Source organism: Colobus angolensis, unplaced genomic scaffold (genome assembly GCF_000951035.1).
Source record: "Colobus angolensis palliatus isolate OR3802 unplaced genomic scaffold, Cang.pa_1.0 Scaffold116, whole genome shotgun sequence".
Classification (NCBI taxonomy): Eukaryota; Metazoa; Chordata; class Mammalia; order Primates; family Cercopithecidae; genus Colobus; species Colobus angolensis.
In genome coordinates this window covers 1,138,600-1,152,457 of record NW_012112697.1, presented here as the reverse complement: position 1 = coordinate 1,152,457, position 13,858 = coordinate 1,138,600, and the positions used below count along the sequence as shown (strand labels likewise).

The following is a 13,858-nucleotide window of genomic DNA, read 5'->3' as shown; positions in this document are numbered from 1 at the left end:
GTTTCTTCTCTTTTTGTTGTTCTTTTGTGTCTGCCTTTCTCTCACTCCCTTTCTCTCCTTTTGTTTCTCTCTCTGCCTCTCTCTCCTCTCCTCTCTCTCTCTCTCTCTCTCTCTCTCTCTCATTTCCTCTGTCTCTCCCCCCGCCTGATCTCTCTCTCTCTGTGGTTGCAACTCTCTCCCTCTCCCTTCCCTTCTGCTCTCCCATTGTCTCCAGTTTAATAAACATTTACATTGCTGCATTTTGCCATGATAATTGCTATTCATTGCAATTGCCTGAAAAACTACAAAGCCTTTCCATCTCCCCTTCATCATCCAAGCCTTGTGTGTTTTGTGAGGGTCCCTGTGGAGTGGGCCATTGCCTGCCTTCCACCGTATGGCTGGCCCCTGATGAGTGTTCCTGGAGCATTTTGTGCTGTGGCGCTTGCCACTCTGCAGTACCACTTGGCGTTGACTTTTCCATTTTCCCCTGTGGACCAGGAGCTTCCCTGAGACAGAGACTGTTGTCTTCATTTTCCCACCCTCAGAGCCTGGAACACGTAGTCCCTCAGGGGGCATACGACGTATACATCTGAGTGTGCACCTGGAGTATCTGTGGCAACACTGTTCACTAGCACGTTCGATTATCCAGAAAGCTGCCTTCCTGTCCTGCTCGATAACACCTCATGTGGGTCCTCGCTATGAGCCGTCTGTGTTTCCTGGGGCACCTTGTTTCCTCTGAGATGACTGAGCTGATGGGAGAGAAAGATGAGTAATTTCACATCCAGGGATGATAGATGGAAAAACCCCATCCCAAGTTTTGTAATAAGATTCACTTTAAATAAAATGCTCCCTGGGACTTTCTTGGTATCTTTAAAACCTTTGGAGGGAGTGATCTCATTTGAGGGCTGATGCTATTTAAGTATGGAAGCTTAATAAGAAATCTATTTTTCTGCCGGGTGGCGCTTGCCGCATAGCTAATGATCAAGTACCAAATTGTCTGCTGTCCCGCGGCAACGTTAAACTTCGTGTTCCAAATTATAAGAGGCTTTTTAACTCAGCGGTTGGACATCCCTGTTTTAATCGTCTGCCGTCTTGAAGATTATTTTTAAAAGTGCCATTTAAGAGGGGCTACTAAAAATATACCTCACATAGAGGCTTAACTCGGAAATACTAGTCTTTGACACAAAATTATTTGGAAAAATGCTTGTGGAACCCACTTTAAAGCTCTCAGATCCAGAGAAGAAAAGCCTCTCTTTGGGCCTAGCTGTGTTTTCTTTCCCATGGCCAAATACCCCAAGTGATCACATGCTCCTTGCTGTTCATGCAGGTACTTCTTGCACCTGGGGGCAGTTGGAAGTATTAAAATCACAGATCTTTCTTTTCCGATGCTCCTGTGTTAAACTCTCATCCTTTACCTGGCTTGCTCATCACCATGGGTCGTCAGTTTCCCCGGGGACCCGTGAGGGTCTGGACTCTAGGGTTTGAGGGGATAGAGTCTGGTTGTCAAGGCATCCAGGTGTGGCACTTGACACTTCCCTGAAGATCAGAGTTTTGTGTCTGTGGGCAAATGCAGTGTATGCAAGCTGAACTTTACAGTCAGTCCTGTGTTGGTTCAAATAGAAAGCATTGTCAAGGTGCAAAATAATCCAGATTTAGAAACTTGGTGCTATGTAACGACTTCGGCTGTGAGTCGAGGGAGGCATTTTCCACACTGGATTACGTTGCTTGTCAGTCACTTGTGTTTTGTGTGGCTGCTCTACCCAGTGTGAGGCAGACTACGGAGATGTAGTGGATGTGGAAAATACAGTCTCTGCCTTTGAAAAGGTCAAAGCCCAGAGTATATTTCGTGTGACTTGTGTCTCTCTGGCTTCATTTCATGGTGATTTGGCATGGAGACAGAGGTCCTGCTTGGATAACGCTGAGGTCTTGCCTGCCATGGATCCTGAGGGAATAGAAGCCAGGATTGGAAAGCAGCTTTTGACCCCTCCGTTCCACCTGTCCTCTCTTCTCGTCTCCAGCATATGTTTGTGAAGGTGTGATTTGAGTTTGCCACTCACAACCTCACCTGCAGGAGAAGTGATGGGCAGTGACCACCGGGATGCTCCTGGGGCTCACATGCCCCCTGTTCTCATTTTAATTACCACCCAGTCCTTCTTGAAATGGCCTCTTTGTTCTTTGAGTTTCATCTGAACCAGGTGCTCAGATATGGATTCATCAAAATCCTGAGCTCATGACCCACATTCGTTACTGGTGCAAGAAGGCCTGCTCTTATTGAATACAAGTAAGCTTCCTCTGATCTCATTCTTTGTCTCTAATGGAAACTGCCCCAGACTCCACTCACCTCTCCCACAGGGAGGAATCTCAAGACCCCGGTTCTTTGCTCCTTCCTGGTATGCATGTTATTAGCATGTTCATTTTTTGAGACGGAGTCTCGCTCTGTCACTCAGACTGGAGTGCAGTGGTGTGATCTCAGCTCACTACAATCTCTGCCTCCCAGGTTCAAGCAATTCTCCTGCCTCAGCCTGCTGAGTAGCTGGGATTACAGGCATGCACCACCATGCCCAGCTAATTTTTGTATTTTTAGTACAGGTGGGGTTTTGCCAGGTTGGCCAGGCTGGTCTTGAACTCGTGGCCTCAAGTGATCCACCCACTTTGGCCTCCCAAAGTGCTGGGATTATAGGTGTGAGCCACTGTGCCCAGCCGCATGTTCATATCTTAATATGATGTCATGAGCATGGAAAAGGGGTTCCTGTGCCTGGGGCAACCACATGGGACTCCTCTAGAAGCTGGTCTAGGCCAGGTCCTCTCCTCTACATGGTCAGATGATGACACTGTCCTTGACCATTTCATTTTTGTCATCCTAAAAATGTGGACCCTCCCAGTGCTTTCCATTCTGTCTCAATGCCACCTTGTAAATCTCACTGGCCATGACACATCCATCTAGATACTAATTTAATTTATTCAATTTCTGCTAAATTAACCCATACAGTATTTCCAGGGATACATAATAACCACATGATTATATTAATAGTTGTACGAACCTTCTAACTAAATATACTTATTCCTTAATTTAATATATTTCTTTCCCTTCATTAAGAGTTCACTTCTGGTTAGTCATACCTTCCGCACAAGTTGGATCTGATGTTCTTTATATTTTTGAAAGATTTCTTCTTATTTTAAAAAATCTTTCTTTGAGGCCAGGCACAGTGGCTCACGTATCTGTAAGCCTGTAATAGATATGCCTGTAATCCCAGCACTTTGAGAGGCTGAGGTGGGCAGATCACCTGAGGTCAGGAGTTTGCGAGCAGCCTGGCCAACATGGTGAAACTCCGCCTCTACTGAAAATGTAAAAAATTAACTGGGCATGGTAGCCTGTGGCTTTAATCCCAGTTACTTGGGAGGCTGAAGCAGGAGAATCACTTGAACCTGGGAGGTGGAGGCTGCAGTGAGCCAAGATGGTGCCATTGCACTCCAGCCTGAGAGACAGAGCAAGACTCCATCTCAAAAACAAAACAAAACAAAACAAAAAACAACAACAACAAAAAGGTGGCTGTGTGTGGTGGCTCACACTTGTAATCCTAGCACTTTGGGAGGCCGAGGCGAGCGGATCACCTGAGGTCAGGAGTTTGAGATCAGCCTGGCCAACATGGTGAAAACCCATCTCTACTAAGAATACAAAAATTAGCCGGGTTTGATGGCAGGTGCCTGTAATCCCAGTTACTTGGGAGGGTGAGACAGGATAATTGCTTGAACCTGGGAGGTGGAGGTTGCAGTGAGTGGAGATTGCGCCATTGTACTTCAGCCTGGGTGACAGTGAAACTCCGTCTCAAAACAAATAAATGAAGGCAGGTCTCTGCTTCCTTGTCTCCCGGGCCATCATTCACATAGGCCCTTTGGGCCAGGCAGTGAGCAGCACCGAGGGCATCTCCTGGCGTGTTCTAGGAAGGCTTCCCCATCTCCCTACAATGAATTTATATAATCTCCTAGTAAAAGTCAATGCTGCTTTGCTGTGTGTTTCATGGAGTTTGATTACCTGGCCAGCTGGTCTGTGGGAACCAGAGCAGATTGTGCCTAGATTCATTGCTTTTTCTTTTTCTGGGCGACCAGCATGTTATGTGATTAGATGGGAATAGATACGTTTTGGTAAAGGAATCCCTGATTTAGTTGCAAAAAGCCAAGCTATTGGCTCCCCTTGACTCGTTCTTCTGGAAATGACCTCTTCTTGAGGGGTGGGCACCATGTTGGTATTACCTACACCCCAGTGTTCCTGGGACGTGGCTTTCTTGCCCATGAGGTCTGCAGAGCTGTAGTCCTGATTTCTGAGGAAGGTGATGTTGTTCATCAGAGTTCAAATGGTGTTCTCCCAGATACTTGAAAACGGAGGGCCTCGTCCACCCCAAAGCAGTGACTGTGGTTTGGGATGCAACTGATGTTGCCGGCCAGACACTGGGGATCAGCCAAGACTTTTGATAAAGTTGGAAGAACTTCAAGCTTCCTCAGACTGATCCTTCCTTCCTTCCTTCCTTCCTTTCTTCCTTCCTTCCACTCTCCCTTCTTCTCTCTCTCTCTCTCTCTCTCCCCCCCTCCTCCCTCCCTCCCTTCCTTCCTTGCCTCTTTCCTTCCTTTCCTCTTTCCTAAATAGAGACAGGGTCTTTCTCTGTCACTCAGGCTGGAGTGCAGTGGTGCAATCAAAGCTCACTTGAGCCTCAAACTCCTGGGCTCAGCAATCCTTGCACTTCAGCCTCCAGAGAAGCTGGCGCTATAGGTGCATACCACCATGCCTGGCTAATTTTGTTGTTTTTTAAATTTTTTTGTAGAGACAGGGTCTTTCTATGTTGCCCATACTGATCTCGAACTTCTGGGCTCAAGCAATCCTGCCTCAGCCACCCAAAGTGCTGGGATTATAGGCGTGAGCCACTGCACCCAGCCAGATTTTTGTTTCTGTTCTGGGAAAGTGGCTTCCTTTCGTTTCTCCCGCCCAGGATGTCATTGCCTGTGCCAGCCTGAGTGTGTGGGCCTCCTGTGGGAATCGCCACCCTGTCCTGTTAGAGCAAAGCTCGCAGCCAACTCTTGCCCCCAGTGCTGCAGTGCAACGCAGATATTTTTTAGCTTTGCTTTAAAAATAATATGGCAGATGGTGAAGCAGGACCTGACTTTTGCCTTCGCCCTCATGTCTTGCCGTCTGCTGTTTCTCCACCGAGTCCTGTCCCCCAGCATTTGCTCTTCCTGTTCCTTCTACTTCCGTCGCTCTGACTTTTCACCATTTGTCTTTTGGAAGACATGCTTTAACATTTTTTCTACATTACATAAATAATATAAAAATACATTTCTGAAAGAATATAAATAATGCAAAACTATATAGAGTACAAAAGACAAGTGTTCCTTCCTAGCAATCCTGCTATGAAGCATTTGGTATATACCCTTCCAGGTATGTTTTATGCATTTGCATATAGGCAGGCATATATATACACACACACATGCATAACACACATCTATTGTTAACAGAAAATGGATCATTTATACTGTTCAGATTGTTTGCGACTTTGCATTCTTCAATCATGAATATATGTCAACTTCCTCCTTTTTCACACTCTTCCAAATCTTCCCCATCCTTCAAGGTCTCATTCATTCTTTGACAAAGCCCCTAGTGGCCCTGTCAATACTGCGTTTTGGTAGGTATGTTTCCAATGTTCTTTAAATTCCTGTAATCCTTTTTCCCTCTGGACCACTCATTTTATCTAATCTTATGTTGTTCTTTGTTTATTCATTAGTTAATTAGTTCTGTTGAGCTACACCCAGTTAATTTGTCTCCCAAGAAGTTTGTCGTCCAGTGGAAGACACAGACATACTAAACATCCTTGCCCTGGAGGTCGATGAGGGCGTGGCAGATGGCAGGCTGTTGACGCACAGTAGTTGAATGAAAGAATGAGCAATGAGTAAGAAATAGAATTATGTAGGTATCAAGTATAATGATAGCACAATGGTGGGGTTAATTACCTGCTGGGGTATGTCATGGAAGCTTTCAAAGAGGAGACGTTTAACTTGAGTTTTTAAGGATGAGTTAAAGTTGATCAGGAAGATGGGCCTGTTAGGCAGCGGGAATGGTAGTATGAATTGGCATGGTTTGTTCAAAATATTCTCATTGCTCGTTTCATGGATGTATCCTTTGGCTTCTCCATGAGATAATGAAGTTCTTATAAGTGGGAGTGTCATTTACACTCCTACCTGCAGACAGGTATACCGGCACTTATCACATACCAAATCCTATTCCGTGAGCTGTACATGTAGCAAGCAGTGATGTAGGTTCTCGTGTCTCCATTTTAGAGATGAGGAGACTAAGGCGCAGATAAGATAGGTAATATCCCCAAGTCTCCATGTCCCCATGACTAGTAGGAGATGGAGCTGGTAAGTCTCTTTTTAGAGTCTTCATGTCCTCCCCTTTATTTCTTTACACTTTGTATTTTTAATTTTTTTAAGAGACAGTCTCGCTCTGTTGCCCAGACTGGAGTGCAGTGGTGCAGTCACAGCTCACTGCAGCCTCCAACTTGTGGGCTCAAGCAGTTCTCCTACCTCAGCCTCCTGAGTAGCTGGGATTACAGGCATGCACCACCACACTTGGCTAACTCTTAAATTTTTGTAGCGATGGGGTTTCACTATATTGCCCAGGCTGGTCTCAAACTCCTGGGCTCAAGTGATCCTCCTCCCATAGTGCTGGGATTACAAGTGTGAGCTGCTATGCCTGGCCCATATCCTCATCTTGAAGTGGGGCTAGGAATGCCCACCAAAGAGAGTTGTATGAGGTTTATATTAAACAGTAAATGCCTCTAAATCATCCAAAGTAGGGAGTAAAATACCAGCTTATATCATAAACTTGGTTAAAATAGCATTCTCTTGCTTTATTTTTCTTCACAATACTAACACTACTTGGCATAGAGTTGTTTATTTGCTCTCTTCTTTGTCCATTTTATGTATGACTGTGTCCCCAGCACCTGATACAGTGTATAAAGCATTTGCTGAATGCGTGAACCTCAGTTCCCACCTCTCACCTTAGCATCCTGACTACAGATGCCCAGAACACACGTGGTGAATTTGACTGAAAGAAGCACTCTGTGCCTGCCCCACAAACCACCAAGGGACTGTGGGTTTATTTGTCTCAAGATGGTCAACACTGCTGTTTTCATTTTTTACTTGCTGTCAAATATAAAGAGATATCATATGTTGCCCGCCTCTGATTTTCCTGATGTCTCAATTTAAATGGTTTCCAATTTGGGTATGAAATTATCCATCAGTCACAGAGAGAACTGGTGCCTTCAGCAGTGGCTGTTGGAATAAGCCAGGGCTTAATTGGAGAAGATATTGGTGGAAGAGCAAGGGCTGGCTAGCAGAGGCTTGTCCCTGCTCCTCTGGGTCCCCTCTGGAATACCACATCTTCCCCTGGGTGGTGAGCTGTGTCTAGCCCATTCCCCAAGATCTAGTTTGGATGACACTTCATCTGTTTAGTCGTTGGATGCTAGTAGTGTCTTCCCTATGCCAGGGACTCACCTAGGCACCAGCGATGCAGAGAGCAGGCCTTGGTCACTGTCTCCCGGACTCACACAGTCTGCAGCCTGGTGGAGGAGACACCACGTGAGCTGAGCTACGATGACTGAATCCAGTCCCTCACCAGATGCCGTAACCTACAAATGTCTGTCGCTCAGAATCTCTTTATTTTAGTCAGTCACTTCCACAGAGGATTGTCCAAAGAGATGCGCCTGTCCAGCTCTCGGGTCTGTCTGTGGAGTGTGAGGCGTGTAGCCCTGGTGATAGTAGAGTGATGTTAGATGGCTCAGGGTCAGGTGCTGAATAATATGGGCTCTGCTGGGGAAGGTGTTCCCCTTTTCTTTTCCTTTCGGCCATGCTGGTGTGGTCTCAGGTTGGTGCTAGTCCAGCTTTAACTCTTGGAGACCCTGACAGAGTGAGTGTGGGCCTCTGGTTCAGGGTGCCATCGGCCCCTGGGAAGTTCCGAGCTCTCAGACGCGGCTGCAGTAGACTCCACTCAGAACGTCCAGACGCCTTGATGCCAAGGCTCAACCCCAGATCGGCTGTAGGAGAATCTCTTTGATGGGACCTGGGTACCCCTCATTGTTTTGCATGATTCTGATGCTCCTGGGGTTGAGAACCACTAACACTTAGGATTTAATCACATTTGGCTTTCATCAGATCCAGTTGCCTTCTAATGATACTGGCTTTCTATTTGCTAGAGTGATGTATACTTTCCTTTTTAAGTAAATGTTAAAAGTGAAAAAAGATGAATGGTGTAATCCAGCTGCTCAGGAGGATCACTTGAGCCCAGGAGCTCGAGACCAGCCTGGGCAACATAGTGAGACCCTATCTTTAAAAAAAAGAAAAAATGAGCGGATTGAAAAGGCAACATGATTCAGCAACAGTGCAAGTTGGGGCGAGTGTGGCAAGAATCCTTGTGGTGCTTTGTGATGCACCGGGGTTTGGGGAACACTCCTCTAGATTTTATCTATGGATTGCAGTTTTAGCCCCCATTATTTTGGCCCCCATAGACTCTTTGGGAATGATTTGGCATTATGCCAATGATTCATTAAGTGTGAGCACCAGAAATAGCTAAATGAAACTCTCTATTTAGCAATTGTGTCTTTCTCCGCATAACAAATTGTCCCAACACTGAGAAGAAAAATGACATTTGGCAGTGACAACGTTTACCATCTCGTAGTTTCTGTGGGCCTGGAGTCCTGGTGCCACTCAGCTGGTTCTCTCTCCAGGGTCTCTCTCAGTCTGCAACCGCAGCCTCAGCTGGTGACTGCAGACACCTCAGGGCTCCCCTAGGGAAGGATCCACGTCCGAGCTAACCCGTGTGGTTGTTGGCAGGATTCGGTTTCTTAAGGGCTCTTGGACTGAGGGCCTCAGTTCCTCTCAGGCTGTTGGCTGGAGGCCACCCTTGGTTTCTTGCCTACCCAGGTCTCTTCACCGTGGCCAAAGAAAGCAAAAGAGAGAGCCCAACTAAATGGAAGTAAGGATGTTTTGTACTCTAAGCTTTAGAAGTAGCATTCTGGCTGGGAGCAGTGGCTCACGCCTGTAATTCTAGCGTTTTGGGAAGCTGAAGTAGGGGGCATTTGAGCTCAGGAGTTGGAGACCAGCATGGCCAGCATGTTGAAACCCTGTCTCTACTAAAAACACAAAAATTAGCCAGGCGGTAGTAACACACACCTGTGATCCCAGCTACTTGGGAGACCGAGGCAGGAGAATCGCTTGAGCCCGGAAGGCAGAGGTTGCAGTAAGCTGAGATCACGCTATTCTACTCCAGTTTGAGCGACAGAGTGAGACCCTGTCTTAAAAAAAAAAAATGGCATTCCATGACTTCTACAATATTCTACTATAATCTGTTCGTTAGGGCAGAGGCAAGTCACTGGGGCCAAGCCATGCTCAGGGGATTACCCAGGAGGTGAGGACCAGGAAACGGAGCCACTGGGGTCTGTTTTAGAAGGCTGCATACCACAGGAATATCACTGAAGACAACCCCCACACCACATCCCTGGCATCTTTACTGGCCCCCCTGGAGCGAGTTCTCACAGGCTGAATGCCAGGTGAAGCCGAGCAATCACTAGTTATTTTGTGGACAAAGTGAGCCTTATAACCGTTTTTGCACTCCACTTTGGTCACAAATCATCTCAGCCAAAATTACTGCTTCCCTACAATTGATTATGTAGGAATGATTGGTTGTATTGAAAATCTATGGTAGGTGCCAGGCATGGTGGCTCATACCTGTAATCTCAGCACTTTGGGAGGCCAAAGCAGGTGGATCATTTGAGGTCAGGAGTTCGAGACCAGCCTGGCCAACATGGTGAAACCCCATCTCTACTAAAAATACAAAAATTAGCTGGGCGTGGTGGCCAGCACCTATAATCCCAGCTACTCAGGGGGCTGAGGCAGGGAGAATTGCTTGAACCTGGGAGGTGGAGGTTGCAGTGAGCTGAGATCGCACCCCCACACTCTAGCCTGGGCAACAAAGCAAGACTCTGTCTCAAAAAAAAAAAAAAAAAAAGAAAGAGAGAGAAGAAAGGAAAGAAAGAAAGAAATTGTATGGCAGGAGTTTCGGCAGACTGACTCGCTCTGGCCTTTTCTTTCAACAATGTACTTTATTTCCCTTCTCTTTCCTCTGTCTGTTTGCCCCATTCTATCCTACATTGTATATTTTCTTACATGTCTGTAATTTCATGTCTTGAGGATTGGTTTGGGGAACTTGGTTTCTGTGAATTTTACTCTGTCTTGGCTGTTGATTTCTGAGGTCCAGAGGTTTTTCTGGATCTGGAGTTTTCTAACCGGGAGAATGTGGGCAAGGCTTCCATTGAAAGCCCCAAGTCAGCCGGAGTGAAGATCAGGATCCAGGACCTGGGGAACAAGGGCCAGACTTTCTGTGTTCTCCAGGCCTATGCAAGCCTTTCTGCTGCGGTAACTACGTGGTTTCAGGCAAGGAGATTTATGTCTCTGAGCCTCAGTTTTCACATCTGTAAAACAGGGTGTAGTATATTAGTCAATGTAGGTTGAGTTACACTGCAGTAACAATCCCATAATGTCATGAACAGAAAACACATAGATTTCTGTCTCTTTCACGTCACTTGTCCTTCGTGAAGTTGGCTGGGCCGCCCCTCTATGTTGTCACCATCCTCACCCACAGACCCAGGTTGTGGCAGAGGGGCAGGAGACGTTGGCCAAGCACATTCTGACTCTTAAAGCTTCCACCCAGAAATTACATGTAACATTTCTCTTATTTCAGTGGTAAAGCAAGTTCCACAGACACATCTAACTGCAGGTGGGTGGGGAGGGGCAGTCTTTCAGGCTCCTGGAAAGACAGAGCATAGTTACTTGTGAGTGGTCCTGATCACTCAATGGGCGGGTTATGAGGCTACAGGCAGGTAATAGATGCAGAGCTGTGCGCGCCCGGTACCTAGTAAGCATTCAGCAGATAGTAGTGCTGGTGGTGCTTACGGTGGTGATGGGAATGATGCTGGTTAGAGAACTAAAACTTATCTTGCGCCTGCAGTTTACAAAACCTTGGTCTTACTCAGCCACTCATGTAGCCCATGCGTGTTGAGTTTTTCAGTGTCCCAAGTTGTAGGTACTGTGCTTTGAACTTGGGATCAAAGAGAAGACTGCTATGGTCTGCAGCCTTGAACAGCCCACAATCGCTCCTTGGCAACAGGGATTGAGGGTTTTCATTTAGGTTTTCCTTTTCAGGCCTTGGCATGGTTAGGAAATCTTACAAATGAAAGAAATGCTGGAGCTGGATGAGACCTTTGGGATCATGGTTTTTGTATTAGTTAGGATGATGTCAATGGAAGAAACAGAGAACCCAGTACAAACTGGCCTCTGCAAAGCAAGGAATTCATTATATTAGATACTAAAAAAGTCCAGAGGTAGGTGAGTGCTTCAGTGCGTTTTGTGTTGCTACAAAGGAATGCCTGGTGCTGGGTAATTTGTGAGGAAAAGGTTTATTTGGCTCACGATTCTGATGACTGCACAGTTCACGATTGGGTACCTGCATCTGGTGAGGGCGTTTCCGCTCATGGCAGAAGGCAGAGGGGAGTTGTTATGTGCAGAGATCACATCGGGGAAAATGGAAGCAGGAGAGTGGGGAGGTGCCAGGCTCTTTTAAACAACCAGGTCTTGCAGAAACTAACAGAGGCGGGGCGCGGCGGCTCACGCCTGTAATCCCAGCACTTGGGGAGGCCAAGGTGGGTGGATTACTTGAGGTCAGGAGTTCAAGACCAGCCTGGCCAACATGGTGAACCTTGTCTCTACTAAAAATACAAATATTAGCCAGGTGCGGTGGTGTGTGCCTGTAGTCTCAGCTACTCGTGAGGCAAAGGCAGGAGAATCACTTGAAACTGAGAGGTGGAGGTTGCAGTGAGCCGAGAGGGCTTGGTCCCCAGCACCCAAACACCGCTCATGAGGCCCCACTTCCAACATTGGGGAATGAATTTCAACATGAGGTTTGGAGGGGACAGGCGTGCCAACCATAGTAGCAAGTGTCAGCTTCATGGTGACCCAGAGGGCTGGGATATCATGGAAACCTGGTCCATTTCTGCCTGATTCTGTTCTCACTGCTCCCTTTCGCTCCCCCAGCACAGTCCCCTCAAGGAAACAGGAGTAGCTGCAGTGTTCTTAGGCTGTTTAGACTCAAGAGAAAGAGCAAGTCTCTGCCCAGGGTTGCCAGCAGAAACCCCCAGATTCACTCTGAACCGTGTGAGAGTCACTGACCCATCCTGAACCAGTCACTGCGGCCAGAAGGACAAGATATGCTGATTGGCCGAAATCAGTGCTCACCTTTGGATCACATCTCTTGGAAGGATGGTTTCCCAACAGGAGAGTGGAGGTGGGGCAGCAGACAGCCATAGTCCCCCTCCTTTTCCTGCCCCTTCTTTTCTTCCTTTTCTTAAAAAATAGATAATGAACTTACTTGTTTTAGAGACAAGGTCTGTGTTTCTCAAGCAGGGGTGCAGTGGTGAGTCACTACAGCCTCACCCTCCTGGGGTAAAATTATCCTACTACCTCAGACTCCCAAATAGCTGTGACCATGCCTGGCTAATTAAAAAAAATTTTTTTTTTTTAGAGATGGGGGCTCCCTATGTTGCCCAGGTTGATGTTTAACTCCTGGGCTCAAGCAATCTACCCGCCTCAGCCTCCTAAAGTGTTGGGATTACAAGCATGAGCCACTACTCTCAGCCATTTTCCTTTCTTTAGGGAAGAAATTGAAGCTCAGAGCAGGGAGAAGACTTGGCTGCTGCCACTCAGCTTGTTAGAAGCAGGGCAGGCTGTGGGTCCAGGACTGTGCCCTTTTGCTGCGTTGACTCTGTTCCAAAAACATCTTCTCAAAGAGTCATCAGTTTCAAAAGGGTATTGGGGAAGCAGTGCTAAAGTGAGGTGATTATAAAAGGGATGTTAAATTGCACTATGCCTGGCATTTTCAATTAGTAGAATTTTGTCATTTATTGCTTATCGACAGAAGAGATGAGAAATGAGGCTGATTTCTCTCTGGCAGGGCTGCTGCTTGGGTTTGATCTCTGTCAGGAACAGGTCGGGCTCTAATTGAGGGTTTTGGTGACTGGCTTCCTAAGTCATCGATCCCGGTGAGTGGGGCCTTCCCAGCAGTGATGAGACTGTTGTTTAGCTGATGATGGGAGGCACTGGTGTGTGTATTTGGGGGCATGTGGTAACTTTTACATATGAATATTTCTGGAAGGTACTTTTTTGGAATTACTGGTAGGCTTCAATATTGAATGTCACAGAGCAAGTTGTCCAGGAGGCAGATTCTGCTCTATGACCTCTTGGTGTTTGAAGACAGAACTCCTAAGAATTCCCTCTTACTTTCTGCTGCCAATACCCTAATCTCTTAACCTTGCAGAATGGAATTATCTGGAAGCTGCACCAGCACACGAGACCACAGGAGGAGTCCTTAGCTGGCCTAAGGGCTGATCAGAATGACCTTGGTCTTGGTTCCAGGGGTTCAGAAATATAAGTGGATCAGAAGGGTACTGGCTTAGAGAATCTGAGGTTGAGGAAGGCCACTTACCTCTCCAAACTGTTCTCATCTACCCCCCACCATCCAACCACCCACCTATCATCCATCCACTCATCCCCCCCAACCCACCCACCCATCCCTTCACCTGTCATTCCTCCACCTATCCATCCACCCACCCATCATCTACCCAGCATCCACCCACCCACCTACCGTTCATCCACCCACCCCCTCATCCATCCACCTATCCACCTACCACCCACCATCCATCCACCCACCCACCATCCATCCACCCATCCACCACCCATCCACCCACCCACCATCCATCCACCCATCCACCATCCATCCACCCAT

The 13,858-nt window shown here is 47.0% G+C and overlaps 1 protein-coding gene across 1 annotated transcript in view; it reads left to right on the top strand.

Moving 5' to 3' along the window:
• The window catches only part of SNX29 (sorting nexin 29), a 577,448-nt gene that overhangs the window by 374,092 nt on the left and 189,498 nt on the right, over positions 1-13,858 (top strand). The gene's annotated exons all lie outside the window — the stretch shown is intronic.